This window comes from Motacilla alba, chromosome 3 (assembly GCF_015832195.1).
Source record: "Motacilla alba alba isolate MOTALB_02 chromosome 3, Motacilla_alba_V1.0_pri, whole genome shotgun sequence".
Taxonomy (NCBI): Eukaryota; Metazoa; Chordata; class Aves; order Passeriformes; family Motacillidae; genus Motacilla; species Motacilla alba.
The window spans coordinates 90,654,971-90,672,327 of NC_052018.1; the positions used below are offsets into that span (position 1 = coordinate 90,654,971).

The 17,357-nt window shown below is 42.1% G+C and overlaps 1 protein-coding gene across 9 annotated transcripts in view; it reads left to right on the plus strand.

Annotated features, from left to right (window-relative positions):
- The window catches only part of TRERF1 (transcriptional regulating factor 1), a 100,380-nt gene that overhangs the window by 23,316 nt on the left and 59,707 nt on the right, over positions 1-17,357 (plus strand). For 8 of the 9 annotated variants that reach the window (XM_038131067.1, XM_038131063.1, XM_038131071.1 and 5 more), the window contains one exon: positions 4,853-4,908. The gene's annotated coding sequence lies outside the window, so the exon portion shown is untranslated. Of the gene's footprint in view, positions 1-221; positions 1,167-4,852; positions 4,909-17,357 lie in introns of those variants that run through there. The other variant, XM_038131069.1, reaches the window with a different exon arrangement.

Here is a 17,357-nt window from a genome sequence, read left to right on the forward strand (position 1 = left end):
GTATGGATTTGGGGTTGGTGGGGAGGGATTCTCAGTAAAGATCAGAGGTGACTGATGATGTCTCAAACTGCTGCAGCAGAGAGACTCTCCTTTTGCTCTCTCTGCTTTTTGAATATGTTTGGCTGTTTGGCTGGAGACCTGGGAGGTGGCCATCCAAGGTGCTGCCTTCAGCTGGAAGGGGAGATGGAAAAGCCAACTGTAAAATGGGGTTTGAGAAACGTGCATCTTGCATAGTTTTTAAATGTACCTACTGTTGCCAGGCTAATTTCATTTGTTTCAGCTTTCTGGCTTTTGTTTTTTGCCTATTTTAACCAAACTTGAAACATCCTCTTAGCCAATGACAGCAAGGTTTTCAAATCAAAACCAAATCTGAGCAGAGGACTACACTTGAATGAGCTGTGCTAATCTAAGACAAGCTTCTGTTTCCTGCTTGGAGCTTCTCCCCCATGCTCTCGTTTGGCACATGTACAGCCCTGTGTGCTGACAGGCGCCTTTGAGGCACAGATCAGTTAAAGAAGTGTCTGTGGTGGCAACTGCTCCAAGCTCAGTATTTCATGTGCTTATTGGCTACCTACTCGTGGTTAGGAAGTAGGTGTTTGGAGTCATGTAGGCTAGAGAAAAGTCCTGCATTTGTGAATTAACATCTGTAATGGAGTGGTATCAGGTCCTTTTTGTGGGCTTATGAACAGACAAAAAGCTTAATCTGCCAATGAAAGTATTTCCCATTAGAAGTCACAGTGCAAGCAGTGTGTGAGCAGAGTATTTTAGGCAGTGACTATGTTGAACTGATAGAGTTCCGCATAGCCCAGCCCTGCGGTTTGCATAAAAGCAGCCCCTTAAAGACCCTGTGGTCTCATGTTCTATCAGCAACTCTATGACTGACTTTCACTTTCCCTACAGTACATGAAGAGATAGAGAAGAGAATTTGCCATCAGTTTTCTTTCCTTGCATTTTTCCAGACAGTTTGGCCTCAACAAATTGTACAGCCTCCCTCTTGTCTGCGTGGGAGAGTACAGACTGCTGCTGGCGGCAAGGAGGAGAGATTAACATTCATCTGTTCTCTCCCCACTCGCTTTTCCATCCCGTGGGCATGGGAGACTTATGAATGTTCCGCTCCTTTGGGGTGTGTTTCTACTCACTGCCCTGATGGGACCACAGAGACACGGGTAAGGTTGTGCAAGTTTCACACTGCTGATTAAACAGGCATATGAGGAAGTCAAATGCAGTGTTTCCCTAGAAGAGGTCAGAGAGGAAGATGGAAGGACTGGCATAAGCCTTAGGTTGCTCGCTTGCTCAGAGATCTCCTTTTCCAAAGTCTGTGCTCTCTGAGGGCTTCATGGAAAGTCTGCCTCCTCACTTGGGTGTTCCATGAAAAGTGTGTTTAGACACACTTTGAGAAGTCTATTCCAAGCAGAGATACTTTCTTCTTTGATCTTTTCTCTCTGTTTTAGTGCTGCATGTATAGCCAGAAAATCTGATGGGGAATATGGGGAAAGAAATTATGGGAGGGGTTTGTTTATTTTTGGGTTTTTAAGGAAAGTTTTTTCTTATGTAGAAGCTGAAGTTGATACTGTATAAATGTCTGCAGTATCAGTACATAGCAATGGTTGGTAACACTCAAATGTAAGATGAGGAGTTTTACTTTCACTTTGTGGCATTGTGAGGGACAAGGAAGGTTTTGCAAACACATCTTTCTGAATGACCCTGCTGCAAGGGGAGCTCTCTCTGCCATTGTCCTTTGGTGCCCATTTACCCTGCCTAGTAGTCAGGTACCCTGGTGGGTGCTCACCATGAGGAGTGGTGTATCTGCTTGCTCCTGCTTCCTTCTGCTCGACAGCAGCCTGCCTGTGCAGGAACAGCAGTGGCCCCGTTGTCCCCAGCATCTCCTGCTGCTGCCAAATTTGTCCCTCTCAAATAAGAGCCAGGTATTCTTTCTCCTGCTGCACCCCATCCTAAATGGGGAGTGGTTGATAGTCAGCATTTACTAATTTAGCACTCTGGAAGGTTTGTCCTTGGTGGAATGGAGTGGGGAGGTCTTGCTCCTTCTTCATTTAGTAGTTCCTGCAGGAGAGAGGGCAGTAGGCCTCTTCCCATCACTTCCAGTGCCAGCCACTGCCTCGTGGGATGTGATGAGCCAAGTGCCACTGCCACTGGCTTGGCAGTGATGGAGCTGCCAGTGTGGACAGCAGTTGAGAGAACTGCAGAATCTAGGGAGCCTTATGAGTGGGCAACCATCACCTTGCGTGAGGTGGTGGAAGAGTACAGATGTGGTAATTTTTTGAAAGGCACAGGGAGGATTTTACCGTGTCTATTGCTTACAGTGGCAAGGAATTTCTGTAGAGCTCGTTTGAACTTCTGAAAGGATGTTGGTAACAGGCATCAAGTGTGGTGAGGTCAGTACAAGAACAGAACCTCCCATTCAGATAAAAGCAGGGGAAGGGAAATACTGCCACGTGTGGGACTGCTTCAGGCTAAACTGGTCTGTGCAGTAATTTGTGCAGCTCTCCAGAAACGTACTATGGGTTTGAGCTTCCCAGCTCAGACAGGTCTATGTTCATGTTCCAGGCTTTGAGAAAGCAGGAACGTCACCATCTGTGTCCTACTTCATTTGAAAAAGAAACTTTAAAAAAATCTTGAATGCCAGCCATCTGCTGATAGTGCATCCAAACTTTATCCTGGTATCTGAGGGCAGAGGAGGAAGATAGTTTCTTAGGGGAGAGGCACTGTTGAAAGAGAAAAAGCTGCCTGTACCTGGGGTGCTCCTGGATCCAGAAACCATTAGGGGAGCATGTGCAGGATGGCTTGGCATCTCAGTGCAGCCACTTTCTGTAGTACCAAAACAGTCTGGCCTAGAGAGAATGAATCTGAGTCCCATTCTGCTGACAGTCTGCAAGACTTGGTTTATGGATTATTAAGAGGAGATTTGAGCATTTTTGTGAAGTGGATGCTCAGTGATGAGTGGTTAAAAGCCACCATATTGATGTTTGACACAAAAGAATAAGTCATTTTTTCCTTGTAGTCTGGTCATTGGGCATAATATTGTTACAGAAATACACTGGGTTGTGGTTTTCTGCCACAGTCTACCTATGAAAATAGGCCCATAGTCTCAGCGGGAACTAATATGGGCCCTTGGCTGGACACAGAGCAGGAGCAGACTTGCTTCTCTTAAATTCTTATAACAAGTCCCCCCCAGCAAATGCCCGCTGAATTTTGATTTGGTTATGAAGGTGCTTTTTCTGAAGTCAGCATGTCATTTTTCTATGTTGTATTCTCTTCTCCCCTGTATTACAGCACTTGAGTGCTGCTTCTGTCCTGATGGGTCTGCGTGAATGTGAACACAAGTAAGGCAGTAGAGAGTTAAAAAAAATCCATTAATTAAAATATTTACATTGGAAGCTGCAAAACATTTACTCTTTGAGTAAAACAAACTTCCCCATTGTTCTTGTATGATTGCTACAGTTGCTCTGAAAATAGCCAGGAAGAGGTTGTGCTCTGAGGAATTTTACTGGGTTGGCAGGGGAATAGGAGGGTAGGGATACTGAAGTGGGCTCTTGGTCAGTGGCTCTCTTTGTTCAGTCTTTCTGTAACGTGGAGAGAAGATCTCTTCTTCCTAAGGAAAAAACAAAAAAACTAACCAAACAATTTTTTTAAAAAACCAAACCCCACAGTGTGTAACTGAGTCGTCATATTATTCTGGTAATGCCAAAAAAATGAATGATTATTTGGACGCTGGCTGGGGACCCACATGCCACCATCCCCATATAACTGGATTGAAAAATTAAGCATTGTTTGTTTGGCTTTTTAGTAGTATTCTCTTGTGTGCCATTTCACCATTGCACATTTCTGACCTTTTCCACTCTGGCACTGGACTAACAGGCTTCTGGACTTGGTGGGCAGGTCACTGGAAGGGCTAAAAGAGTGTGAAGGGATTGGTTTCTTTGGTTTTTTAGGTCCTTGATTCATACTTCTCACTCTAGGCAAACTCTTATAGAGTTTTTCAGGTTGCCAGAAGGGAGGTCTCTCTTCTGTCCTAGTGACTCATGGACTGGCTGCATTGCAGGTCATGTCGTCTCCTCTTCATAGTGCTGTGGCAAAGTGTTTGTTCAAGCCTGAGTCTATCCAGACTGTAAATTTTATTGACAATTTTAAGGTTGCAATTTTTTTTGTTAGGTGTGTGGTATTCTTTCATCTGACCCCAAGTATGTCAGACTGTGTCATGTTTACCTCTATTATAAAAGCACCTTGGTTGCTTTGAAAGGTTGGTCTGTAAAGGAGTTAGGAAATTAAATGTATTTGTTTGGGGTAGGTATCACTTAAACTTGAGTATGAGAGTTTTGTTCCATCCATTTCTTGCATGTTTTACTGGTTTTTAAGAGAGGCTGCATGCTGACAGTTTCTTGGCCTGGAGATTAAAAGTGCTGCTTACCCAGGTTTTGATAGTCTGATGGAAAATTGTCTCCACGATGTATAACACCACTGGGATTATTTCTAGCCATTACCGTTGGTCTCATTTTACAACTGTTCACATTATGTAATTTGATGCTCATTTAATTTAATGAGAGGATGCTGCAGACTTACTTATGACTCTGCAGGACAACCTGTACGCTTTGGCCACCTCCTTCAGCCCTGCCAAAGGAGGAAGAGCATGTTTCTTACAGGACATGTTACAACATCTTTAATACCTTTATTATCCGTGCTTCCGAGATTGCCACAAATGGGAGGGCGACTTGCCTGGGGTGTAGATTATACTGGAACGACAGGAGAACTTTAACTTTTTTTTCCTTGAACTGCTTATTAGACTTCTGTTGTAAGGTTATCAGTAGGTATTAATGGGCTTTTCCTTTTGTTGCAGATGGAATTTCATGACTTGCTGTATTTTGAATAGGACGAGGAGATGTGTCTGATAAGGTAAGAGAGAGGGTAAGGTAAACATGTTCCTACACAAAGCTGTCACACTGGATGGTTTTTTGAGTTGAGAATAATTTTTTTCCCCGGCAGAATCCTGCAAATAATTGTGATAATTATTTTTAAGTTAAATCTGCCTCTAAGCCTCTGAGCTGAAACCATTTCTGTTCTGTACAGCTTCTGACCAGTCCTTTCTCCTGGTGAACTGATGTACAAAGGCCAGAAGACAAAAAGCGATGCCCTTGCAGGCACCGGGGTTAGCAAGATAGTCATGCTATTATTTTAGAGCTTTTTTTTTTTTTTTTTCAAGTAACAGAGGATGTAGAGAAGTTTTTCTTTCACTTTGAGATATTGCCTCCCCCCACATCCCCACCCCAGATATTTAAAAGTTCAGATCTTTGAGCTGTTTTAAGTTCTACACTTTAAAATTGTTTTTCTTGTTGCAGTATTCTCAAATTTGGACTGTTTTTTATTAGAACAAGAGTATATATGTGTAGAAATGCTCTGGATTTAAGTTTGAAATTAATATTTGCTGTCCCTAATGTGCTGAAGAAAACTGCAAGTTTGCTGATCTTTTAAAATTTATCTTCTACTAGTGTTTTTAAAAGGTAGTGTTTAGGTGGATACTTTTTTCCTTGCAGTTTCTACTTCAGAGGTTTCCAGTGTTAGAGAGGAGTAGATGTCTGTAAAAGTCTTAGGTGTTGGGAGAACCATATTCAAACAACAAAGAGCCAAGTACCCAGAGATTGTCACTGTCTTTCAATGTACAATCCACACTGCAGCTATCCAACCCTATCACTTGTTTGTTTCATTTTTGTCTCCCCCTTCTTCCTGAGTTCTGTACAATTACAGGCCTCAAAAATCCCTATTGTTCTTTTTGGCTTTTGGTTGGAAAATGTCATGGAAACAGCTAAATGCATGATGCCATTGTATGAGGATCAGGACTAAATGACTTTTTCCTTGAATTCAGACATTTAGCTCTTGTAGATGCTCTTGAGGGTTTTTTTGTTTGTTAGGAGTTTTTGTTTTTGTTCTTTTTTAATGTAAGTTTTGTTTTCCAAGGAGGGTGGATTTCTTTTTGGAGGGTGACTGCTCAAGCAAGAACTGAAAACTTTGAATGACTCTTGGCACTGTGTGGTATATGCAAGAATCAAAGACTTGGTGGCTGCCTGCAAAAATTTTCTTTTTTTTTTTTTGCAAGTATTAGACATTTTGTCCATTCAAACCACCCTCTTTCATGCCACTGTTGGATCTTGTTAGGAGTATTTTATCTAGAGGCTTACTCTCTACACGAAGGTGGTCTTGTGTGTGTATAGTTGGTAAAACACAGCTCCCCAGGTGAGAGAGCTTGCAGTGTGCAGCACTGTTACACAAAGCACCTCGCATACCTCATTTGTTATGTAAACAAGCTGCTTCACTTGCACGTGTTCCAACCAGTTCTTCTATCCTCCGAGAATGGGTAATTAAAATTGTTTTCAGGACCTCTTAGAGTTTCCAGCCCAGCTGCACTGGCACCCCTCTGCACCACCCTGTCACACGGTGCCAGCAGCACTGCTGTGGCTGGAGGCCGAGCGGTGCCACACGTTGCCACCGGCGTGTGTGTGCTCTTGTTGGAAAGAAGCATAGCTAGAATGGGACAGGTAGAAGTGCTCATGTTTAGGCTGCTTTGTTCAGATTCAGTTCGCTGAGAAGTCTGTCCAGTGTCAAAGCAATGCTGGGGACTTCGGTGTGCGTCAGCAATTGGGACAGGACAATTTGGTGAGACAACAATTCAGTCATTCAGCCGCTGGTGTTTCCTGAAGACATTATTCTCATGTATTATATGTCTGTCATATAGTGTACATATATTACACTGTGTAATTTTATGTTTTGCTGTCTTCTGTGGAGAAAATACTGACAAATCTGTGTGCTGCAGCATGGGCAGCTCTTCTGGCATGGCAGCTGATTGCTGTTGTACTGTCCCTCCCAGTGCAAGTTCACTCTCTCCTTGTCTTGTAAAGCAACCACTGAGGAGGCTCTGTTTCTAGCAAGCTCTGCAACTTGAGGCCATTACACCTCCATGACATCTCCTCTCACCACTGCTTTATTGCCAGTTCTGGGCACGTACAAACTGCGAGGTAAATCCCAGCAACTGGTCTGGCATTAAAATGAGATTCTGTGATGAAGAAGTAGCACTTTCCCCTGGCTGTCATCTTTCACCGCTAAAAGGAAATATTCTGTCCTCATTTTGTGTGATACCTTCTCAGTGTAAAATTAAATTCTGAGCTAGGAATGGCTGTATTTTGCTCTCCTTTCTCCAAGAGGTCTTTGTTCATCCTTTCCCCATCAGCCTGGGCTGGAGAAATGCTACTGTCCCACTCCTGCTCCTCCTGTGTTGCAGGAAGTGTCTGTCCTGGTCATGTTCCTTCTTGAGGCTGCAGGTGTCACTCATTCTTTGAACCATCCCTAGCTACTAAAGATGACATCAGTGTTACTTAATTTATTTCATTTTTTAACCTCCTGCTCCCTTTCTGCATTCTCTCTCCTCATTTACATTTAGGTTTTCATCCTTCCATACAGTCATCTGGATTCTGCCCCAAACATGCCCTCGGGTCTTGACTGTGCCTGCTTTCAGTATTTTTCCTTGGTTGCTTAGTTTTCATGGATATTTCCTGACCCATTCACTTCTGTTTGTTCTTCAGGACGAGTCAGTCTGATGCACTCCCACATTTTGTGCTTCCATTGCAATTAAAGGGGTTTAGATACCATTTAAAGCAACAGTAGATGGTCCACTCTGTGCAGAAATAATCTTGTTTTAATGCTAGCCATGGTGGCTTCCTTGTAATGGCTGGCTTTTGGCATCTGTTCTCCTGATTACATGACAGGGTAGAATTAAAAAAATGAATAATAGCTTTTTTGATATTCCTGAAGCCTAGTGATGAAATTATGAGACTTGGCAAGCTTGCAGTGATGTTGATAGGTGCCAGACCTCTCACCCAGTATTTTCTTTTCCTTCCCCCATATTTCCCTGTGCCTTTATCTTGCTTCCTTCCGAGCAATCTGGAGCCCTTGTGAATTGCGAGTCCAGTTTCGCGTCAGGTCTGCTCGATAGCTCAGATCATAAATATAAAATCATTCTATAAGGCCTCATCTATTTTCGGAGCTACACTTACGAGATAAAAATTACTTTGATGGCTGAAACAGCATTGTGTCATTCTTGAAAGGAAATGACAAGGAAGTAACTGTTATCAGGCCTATTTTCACCCACTGTTAGCTTAGACCTGACAAATTGTGTCTGCAAGGTCTCTTAACAGTTCCAAATTAGGTTGCCAATTAATATTGACTATGCAAAAAGCAGTAGGTTGATGTATATTATATTATTAATAGCTGTTAATGCCCTTCATAATAGTAATCTGTTTTGCAAACGTTTTCTGGTTGTTCTTTTCTAACAAGTCTTGGCAGTGAAACCCCCGATTTTACACATGCAGAACCACAGTAACTCGTTGAAGTGTTTGTGTGGGTTTTGGGGTTTTTTTTCCATTTTGGGTATGTTTGTCTTGTTTACTGGGAGGAATGCTTGATTTTGATGAGACCAAATAGAGGCAAAGTCCAGGACTTACTTCTGTCCAAACTGGTAAATTTTGATTTCTTCTTGTGTTAGTGCAGGTTAGCACTAAACTCTTGCATCACTGCTAGATGAATTTTAATAATTTCCTTTGACGTTGCCAGTGAATACTTTTGTCTCTACAGAAGGAACTTTCACAATAAGAAAGGTAATTTGAATAAAACGGTAACATGCAATTTGAGTTTCTTTTCTTGTGTTACTAAGCTGTTATGCCACAATATGTGGAAAGTACCTGGAAAACACAAGGAGAAAAATGGGAAATCTCATGCATGAGGAAAAGCCTCTAGATAAGAGTGTGTAGGGGGAGAATATATACATAAATGTAGACATCAAGGTAAATACTTTTTCCTTTTCTTTTTCTTCCAGAAAATTTGAATATTAGCACAATCTGATGTTGCAAGTTTTAAATGCTTAACACTTCTAAAAGAATAAATTACTTCAGTGCCTGAATTTGTAGATAACTGTCAGCTTCAAAGGATCAAGTGAGTTGGAAGGAATGTCTGGAGAGCTCAGTATAGGCAGGTATCAGGCAAAATATAGAAATGAGGGGAGTACAGCTAATATAACAGAGACCTAGATGTAATTTTATATATGAATAAAGACTAATTATGCTACAAAGGGCAGGTTTCTGTGGTTCTGCTTTTCGTGTAAATGTAGGGTACTCACTTCCCCCTCCACATCTCTGTCACACTGGGTTTCCCAAACTGCTTGTTACAAGAATTGTGTTTCTTCTGTAAAAATTAAGAATGAAAATTCTTCTATTTAATACTTTTCCAACTACCCTTACCAAAAGGACTACCTTTGGCTTTGGAATATCCTTATTGTGAGCTGGCTGGCTCTTCAAGATATAAGTAACTTTGCACTCTTGAGTAAGCAATTAAAAGAAACTGCCAACAGTACTGTAAAATGCACATTAAAGCTATAGGGATGAGATGGAAAGAGCCATTTCAGCTTCTGCTTGAGAAGTGAACTGATCTGAAGTTCCTCTTGGAGGGTGTAAAGGACAAAGGGTAGGGGTAGTTGAGGTCTGTGGTCCCTGGGGTGCTTGTTGCTTGTCTTTCACTCCACCTAGTGAGCCAGGGCAGGGTACTAAACCTGGCCAGAACCACTGGCTTAGACTTCTCCCTAGGGTTATTTTCCTGACCCAGCTGCTCAGGGCTACAGGGGGGTGCCAGGGCAGCTCCTGAGGGTTGCAGTTGTCCCTTCAGGGTGGGCACTCACTCCAGCAGGACTGTGAGGTGATGGGAGCATCAGTGCTGGTGGTAATCCCTGAGCCCACCACCCTGGCTGGACACACCCTCCTTTCATCCTTCTTTGGTGTTGTGGTGTGACTGGAGCTGGGAGAGGGGGAGTGAGGAGCAGGTGATCCTCCCCTGGTGACACACAGGTACCAGCTCTGCAGCTGGGACTGGCTGCCAATTTCAGTGATTGAAAATAGCTCTGCCAGCCAGAAACTTCCAACTGCAGCTCTGCTAATGACTGGTGGTGTGGTTTTGGGCAACTCCCTTGGTTGTCTTTGAGTCAGCTCCCCTTTCAGTAAAAAGAGGATGATACTTACTGTTGAAGTGATTAATTATGGTTCTTCAGATGTCGAAGTCTTGCCATGTATTCTTACCCTTGGTATGGAGAACCTTCTCCACTTTTGTTAAGCCTGACTCCAGGAAGATGACCAAAGTGCCAAGCACCACTATCAGTCTTTTGAATCTTGGCCCCTCTCTTCCTCTTTTCTTTTATCTCTGCATCTCCCTCTTGACTGTCCATTATTCATATCAAACCTTTCCTGAATTAAAGACAGGGTGCCAGATAGAGTTAAAAGGAAAATTTCAGTTGAGGCTCCTAGCAGTGAGGTTAAGAGTTTGCTACTGGTGTAGTGAGATACAGAAATGTTCTTCTTTTTTCTCTGAAACCCATTCCGTGTGAACGTTGTGCAGTTTCCAAGCTCAGAGTTGGCTGCCAACTTCAGACATGCTAGTAACTTGCTGGCTTTAAAAAATATATATAAAATAAACAAGTCTAAAAATAATATTTGGGGGAGTGGCTGAGTGAAAAATTGCAAAATTCACATATGAAATTAAATTTAACTTTACCACCCCCTAGATATTTAAATGAAAGGAAAGTATTAGTTAAGGTACCCAGACAGAGCTCAGAGAACACCAAAAGCTAGTTTGCTGTTAATCTTCCACAAAAAAATGTGTTGTCTGGGTTCATGAGTGACCTCCAGCTGCAGCTGGTAACTTCTGCTCCAGGTGGAAGAGAGGATGGTGTTGCAGGGGCTGAGAGTTCTCCCTATTCCACCCATTGGGGTGGTGGGGCTGTAAGGAGCAGGCAGCTCCCAGTGCTCCTGCTGGGCGTCTTTCTGCCGCTCAGGCAGCCAAGCACACGGGGTGGGACTCTGTTTACCCTCTGATGGCCCTGCTGGTGCTCAGACAGTAGCCAGGGCTCTAGTGACTTGTGGACTTCATAAAGCCCAAGGAATGGACTTCAGTTTTAGAAAACATAGCCTTTGAAGTACATTCAAAGGCTTCTGTCCCCAAAATGACCATTTGGTGTCTCTTATCCTGTCCTGCTAGAGAAGATCATGAACTCTCACTCAGAGATTTCTATAGTGAGTCCATAACTTCTGGTGGTACATGCCCGAGATGTCCTTTCCTGACTATAAATGATAGCAGGAGGCCTGTCCTATTTTTGTTTCTCTTTATCCATGGAGGGATGTCATGTAGTACGTGGATATAGTATAATGCATAGTGCTTTTGTTAAATACAAGTTGCTCTCAGTTAAAAAGTGGAGAGAGACATAGATGGATATCATAAACTTTGTTTCTCAAACCTGTCATTTCCATACTTGGAAATGGCTTCACGTGCCTCGTTTATCCACAAAAAGAATTGAATCTCCAGCACCAATCAGCATCAAGTAGAGCAGCAGAACAATAGATTGCTGTCTGTCCTGGAGCAAAAGGCAAAAGCCTTGATTACCTTGAACTGAGAGCTTGGAGCACTTTGAAGACAAATGAACCTTGATTTGAATATTCTATTGGTGTGTAGGGAGCAGCAGGTGCTTTTGAAGAGTTGTGCTCCAAGAGCCATACTTGTTGGAATTAACTGAATGCAGAGGTCTCTGCTTGTGAATGGGTAGCACTGCTGCAGTGGGAAAGATGTAAATGCCAAAGGAATTGCACAAGATTTTAGTCAGCTGGATAAGATAGAAAGTGCTTCTTGGAGAAACTGCTTTTAGCAAGCTTGCTGTCAATGAGTTTCTGAGCATACTACGCATCATATCAATCAACTGTAATTATGTACAGTCAGGCAGAGAAGATTAATTCTGAATTCTTCAAAACCATTTCATCTGACCAGAAGCATCTTTTGGGCGCCTCGCTTTGGCTAATGTATTCTTTATCTTCTGAGTAAATTTTGGTAGAGACATTTAGCCATTTTGTTGGTAAGTCACTGATAACCATTATCCTCTTGGATAAGCCAAATATGCAGACTGTTTAAACTCTTTATATAAGATGTATTCTCTGAATCTTTCACTGTTCTTGTGGTATTTTCTTTTCCAAAATGAATAGGCCAGAAATGCATGTTGCCCTTGCTGTTACTATTTTTTAGATAACACTCTCCCTCCCTGCCTTGCCTTGTACAAAATAATGCTCTTATCCATCCAGAGGTTACGCTTCTTTGCTTAGCTGCAGATTTGTGCAGGAAATTTAGTGTCTAGATGGTGTCTGCTGTAACCCCTAGTCATTTTTACAGGATTGCTGCCTTCCCAAATGCAGTTACCCAAGGGTATCTCTCAGAGTTCTCTTTTTTTAAATTTTATTTAATTTCATTTTACTTTTAATTCCTAGAAATTTGTCGTTTCGTGATATGGCTGTATTAAAACCAGCTGCTGCTCTGACAAATTATACCTAGCTAAAAGTATACTTTACCACAGAGTAACCTTACTAGTGTTTTGCTTACCATTGCTCCAGGTTTCATGTTCTGTACAGATGACAAGAATTGGTTTTATATTTTCCTTCTGATCCCTGGTAATGGCAATGGACGGCATCCCATCAGGCCCCCAAAATACCAAGAAAAAATACAAGAGGAGGTACATGGTGTCATTACAAATAACACAGGATTTTTTATCATTGAACTTCTTGTACTCTGCAGTTTAGGTTTGTGTGAACATAATTACAGCTTTGAATTCTTTCTTTTAAATATTGCATGTATGTGGGGGAGTAGTTGTTTTGTTTTTGCTAAGTAGCATTTTTCCAGACAATTGCATTCATACCGCTTGTGTTCTTTTTTGAAGGTTAAATTTAATATTGATAGGGTTTTTTGGTCTAGTTTTTATATGAGATTAAGCACCAGACAGTTGCACGTTTACCATCAGCTAATAGTCAAAAGGTACAGTCTCACAAAGACTTGGCTATAACTAAATGAATAGCTCTCAGTTTCCTGTGGGTGTGGAGTTTTGTGTGAGTGTGTGCACTACTTACCAATAAGGAACGGAGCAACTTTCTTCTGAGATAGCTATGCTGCCAGCTTTTATACTGCTGAAGTAATATTGTTAAACAGGAGGAAAAAAAAAAAGTTCATAAATTGTCAAAAGGAATTTGACTGCAATGTGTGCCAGCAGGGTTGGGTCTGTTTTTCCTCCTCCATTTTATCAGGAGGAAAGTAGGCTCGTTGCTTTTGTACTTTATTGGCCTTTTGCTTTCAAATGGTGAGCCTTAACAGTATACTGCTTTCATGATTTATTTCAACAGTTGCCTGTGACTGTAGTATTTGAACACACCTCGTGGAGATTAAAAAGGTCAAGACATTTACTTCCATAGAGATGTTGTACACAGCCTCATTTTGGGCATCTCGCTGTGGAGTGACTCAGTGGCCTTGGGGCAGTGTGGGAAGGCTGTGGGGATTTGGGTGATGGTACCAAAGCCATCTTCTGCTGGTCAGGGAATGCTCTGTTTGGTCTGTCTGTTACAGGCTCAGATGAACTTTCCGTCTAATATATACTAGTGTTGTCACTTTGATCCTGTGCATTGCCAGGTGTTACTCTAATGATGGCATGCTATTTCTTCTGCAAAGGAGAAGTGTGCACACTCTGGCCCTTATCTGTCTGTACTGTTAAAAGACAGGGAAACGAGTAGACCTGACTGTGTACCACTTAAACTTCCTCTGGATTTCTTGAGTAGACAACTTGGAAGAACAAATGGTCTCTGTCATTTTTCTCTCTGCTTTCTTCTCCTGACTTGCAGCTTAAAATATCATCCCCTTTAGTAGCCTTAAGAGAGGTAGATGATAAAGTCTTCATTGGAAGTATTCTTTGAAGTTGAATTAGTTACACCATCAATCCCACTAACAAAGCTGAGGGGAAGTAGAGCATTTTGACACCATGTCAGAAGGATATCCGACAAGCTTGTACTGATTGAAGAACATGCCTGGGATATACCTGTGCAGCTTGCTGTGTAACTTTTTCCTTTTATGATCTTTTGGATGGTCCGTGCTGCCTAGAAAACTTGGCATTTCCATCAAGAGAGATTGTTGGAGAACTCTCCAGGGATGTCTGCGTGATCTCTAGCAATTGTTAAATGTGTGTTCCATGTGTCACTGACTCAGGGAGCAGCTGTGGTTCCTCAGTTCTGGTTTGAGGGTCGGAGCCAGATGAGGAGGGTGGGTTCTTGCTTTTCTGGTTTTCGGATGTGGTGTGAGGGAATGAAAGGAATAAGATGGCATGCTCTGAATAACCCTGGTGAAGAGTGAGTCTTGAAATTATTTGTAGCTCTGATTGCTTAACACACAAAAGGAGGTGAAGACTCTTGTTGAATGTAGCCTTCAGCGGGATCAGTAGTTGAGGATCATCTGGAGGATGATCTGGAGTTCTGACATTGGTTTCTGGTGAGACCTGGGATTACGTGAGGTTTGAGTGAAAGTAACAATGGCCACTGTTCAGCAAAACCATAGGTGAGAGTGGTTAATACAAGGTATTCTCTTACATTATTGAAGTGCTTTTATTAAAACAAGAAAGATTACTGTATGGCCAGATTTTGATGGATCCTGGTGCAAAAATCAAAGCTAGCAATACTCTTTAGGCACTAGTGAGTCACATACAGTTTGGAGATCCTTGTCTGTCATGCAAGACAAGTTCACATTTGCACAGACTGCCTTTTTTTCCATGCATGGCTTTGGTGTCTCTCCTGATTAAATTTTAAATTATTTCCTTATGTTTTTAGCTGTTGATGTAATATTAAAGTGTTACTCCTTTTCTGATTGCTTGTCCTCTTTCACATGTGGGTATATTTTCTTCTTTATTAAAGAAATACACTTTTATTTAATTGTAGAATAGCACCTCAAGAATAGTTGAAGGTGAGAAACGGGCCTTTGGTGTTACTTTTGTCCTGTTTAAAACAAATTGAGACTTACCTGATATTTACTAGCAGTTTCTTGCTGATCCAGGGAAATAATCTTTAAAGACCAGCTCCTGAGAGTATTCTTTTCATTTGGAACGGGTTAACATGTGCTTTTCATGTTCAGGCAGTGTGGCTGGGACATAGAAACACAACCATACAGATTCCTGTAGGTGGAAATGTGGTTTGTATAAATAGTTTTCTTAGCAGGTGATGAACTTTTTCCTTAATCATTTAATTACTTAATTTCAGGAAATCTTTGGGGGAAGAAAATGTCTGGGAAGCTCTGCCAGACACCTACATAGGTGTGGCAGTAGAGAAAGGGATGATGACATCTGAAGTTGGATGCAGGGCGGGAAGCACTGGAGCAAGGGTTGGCCAGAAATGCTGAAATACAGATTTTGGGGAGGCAGGACACGAGGATTTCGGGTGGTTAGCTCAACAGCAAGTCACTTTAGCCTCAGAGTTTCCACCTGTGTGAGACAATTTATGATACAAGCCTCAGAAGTACTGTGAAAGTACTAAATTACTGAGTTCAGTGGAAGATCACAGGATACTTTGAATAAAGCTTTACAAAAGTGCACAATGTTCTTACACACAAACTATTTGGTATTAATAGTATCTCTTAAATGACAAGGAAGGTGAAATGTGCCAGATTTGTGAAGCTGGAGAAATGTTTGCTCATTATTTTGAAAGAGATAGAAAGTGCAGATGGAGAAGGGAGGATTGAAACCTAGGTTTGGAGCAAAAAGTCCTTTGGGCTGTCATCATGGATGTGGCTTGGAAATCCTTCATTTTGTTACCTTGTGTCTGCCAATTGGCTTTGTAGGTGGCTGAGCATATTTCTGAGCAGGTTGAGAGGGAAGAGGGTGTTCACCAGTGCAGAGTAATGCAGGGCAGAGGAAGCTGCTGCGCAAACTCTCTCTTTGAAGATGTGGTAAACCAGGAACTGCTGTAGTCCTTTTCTTAAATAGGAAATACACGCAGCCACAAAAGAAAAGTGACTGGCTGGAGCCTATGGTAGAAATATGAAGTTGCAAGAAGTAGTCTTTCAGCCTACTTTGGGGTTTGCATAATAGTTCAAAAGCTGAAAAAAAGGCCGAAGTGCAGCCTGCCTGCAGAATAACAATTGGCAGTATTTTAACCTGCATGTCCACAGAATGATTGTGCTTTCATTGAATCACAGAATGTTTTGGGTTGGACCTTAGGGATCATCTCGTTCCAACCCCCCTGCCATGGGCAAAGACGCCTCCCACTAGACCAGGCTGCTCAGAGCTCCATCCATCCTGGCCTTGAACACTTCCAGGGATAGGGCATCCACAGCTTCTCTGGGCAACCTGTGCCAGTGCCTCACCACCCTCACAGGAAGGAATTTATTCCAGAAGTACAATGATGCCTTGATCCATGCTGCATGGTGTCACTGAGATGAAGGGACTCTTCCTACTGGGGCGATCCTTGCAGCCCTGTCCCTGGTGTTGGAGTGTCTCTGTTCTGTCCATGCTCCAGTTCTCTGCCACAGGCTTGATGTGGACTTAAAAAAATGGTTTGGTTTGCTTGAAACCAGCTCACAGAGAATGGGAAAGATTCCCATTGTCTCAGATGGCTGGAGCCTCTTGCTGTATTTCAGTTGGGTTGTTAACAGTGAGGTGTGACCTTTCTGGGAGCGGGTGAGAAGTGAAAGTTCTGCCTCTCGCTTGCTTGGATACTAGCATGCTCAGAAATGAGGAAATAGCTTTAACTTTGTAATAGAGGCCAAAACACTAAAAAAAGCCCCAAACCCACTTATTCAGAGAAGTGAGTCCTCAGCTTGATTATTTAGGAACAACTACATGATGGTCAGTGTGTGTTCTCCTGATGGACAAGTTGACCATCCTTTGTTAGGTATGGCAAATGAAACATTTCATTTTTAAATGACCTGTGTTAGGTATGTTCTATTATCCTAGGGAATGCTTTGTGGCTAGTAATTAATTCTGGTAATTAATTCTGCTGTTGGGCTAGGGTTCAACAAAGGGTTGCATAGGTTTTACTTAGGCAACAGTAACTTGAGGAGTTGTGTTGAAATTTCTTTGACCTTTGTTAAAAAGTTAAAGCCCTATTAAAGTTTAGCCTGGGAGAACACCTTTAGGTCCACATTATATTCCTGTTTTAGGAATAAATCCATACGGAAAAAACAGCACTGAGCACTTCGGTCTGGAATCTAGATCCTTCTTTTAAAGGAAATCCTCTCATACATGCTGTAACATCAGCTCACCTCACAACCTCTGACTCTGCTGTCATGATGGGTTCAGATTCTTTTGCCCATGCTACCCTTCATGCTGCTCTTCCAGCACACCACTGCAATGCTGGTGCCATTTGTCTAAAAGATAAAGTGCTCTTACTCTAAAAAAGCAAAAGTAGTACAACTGAATTGCTACTTTTGTCTATAAATATTACTGCTATTTAATAATGATGATAGGAATTATC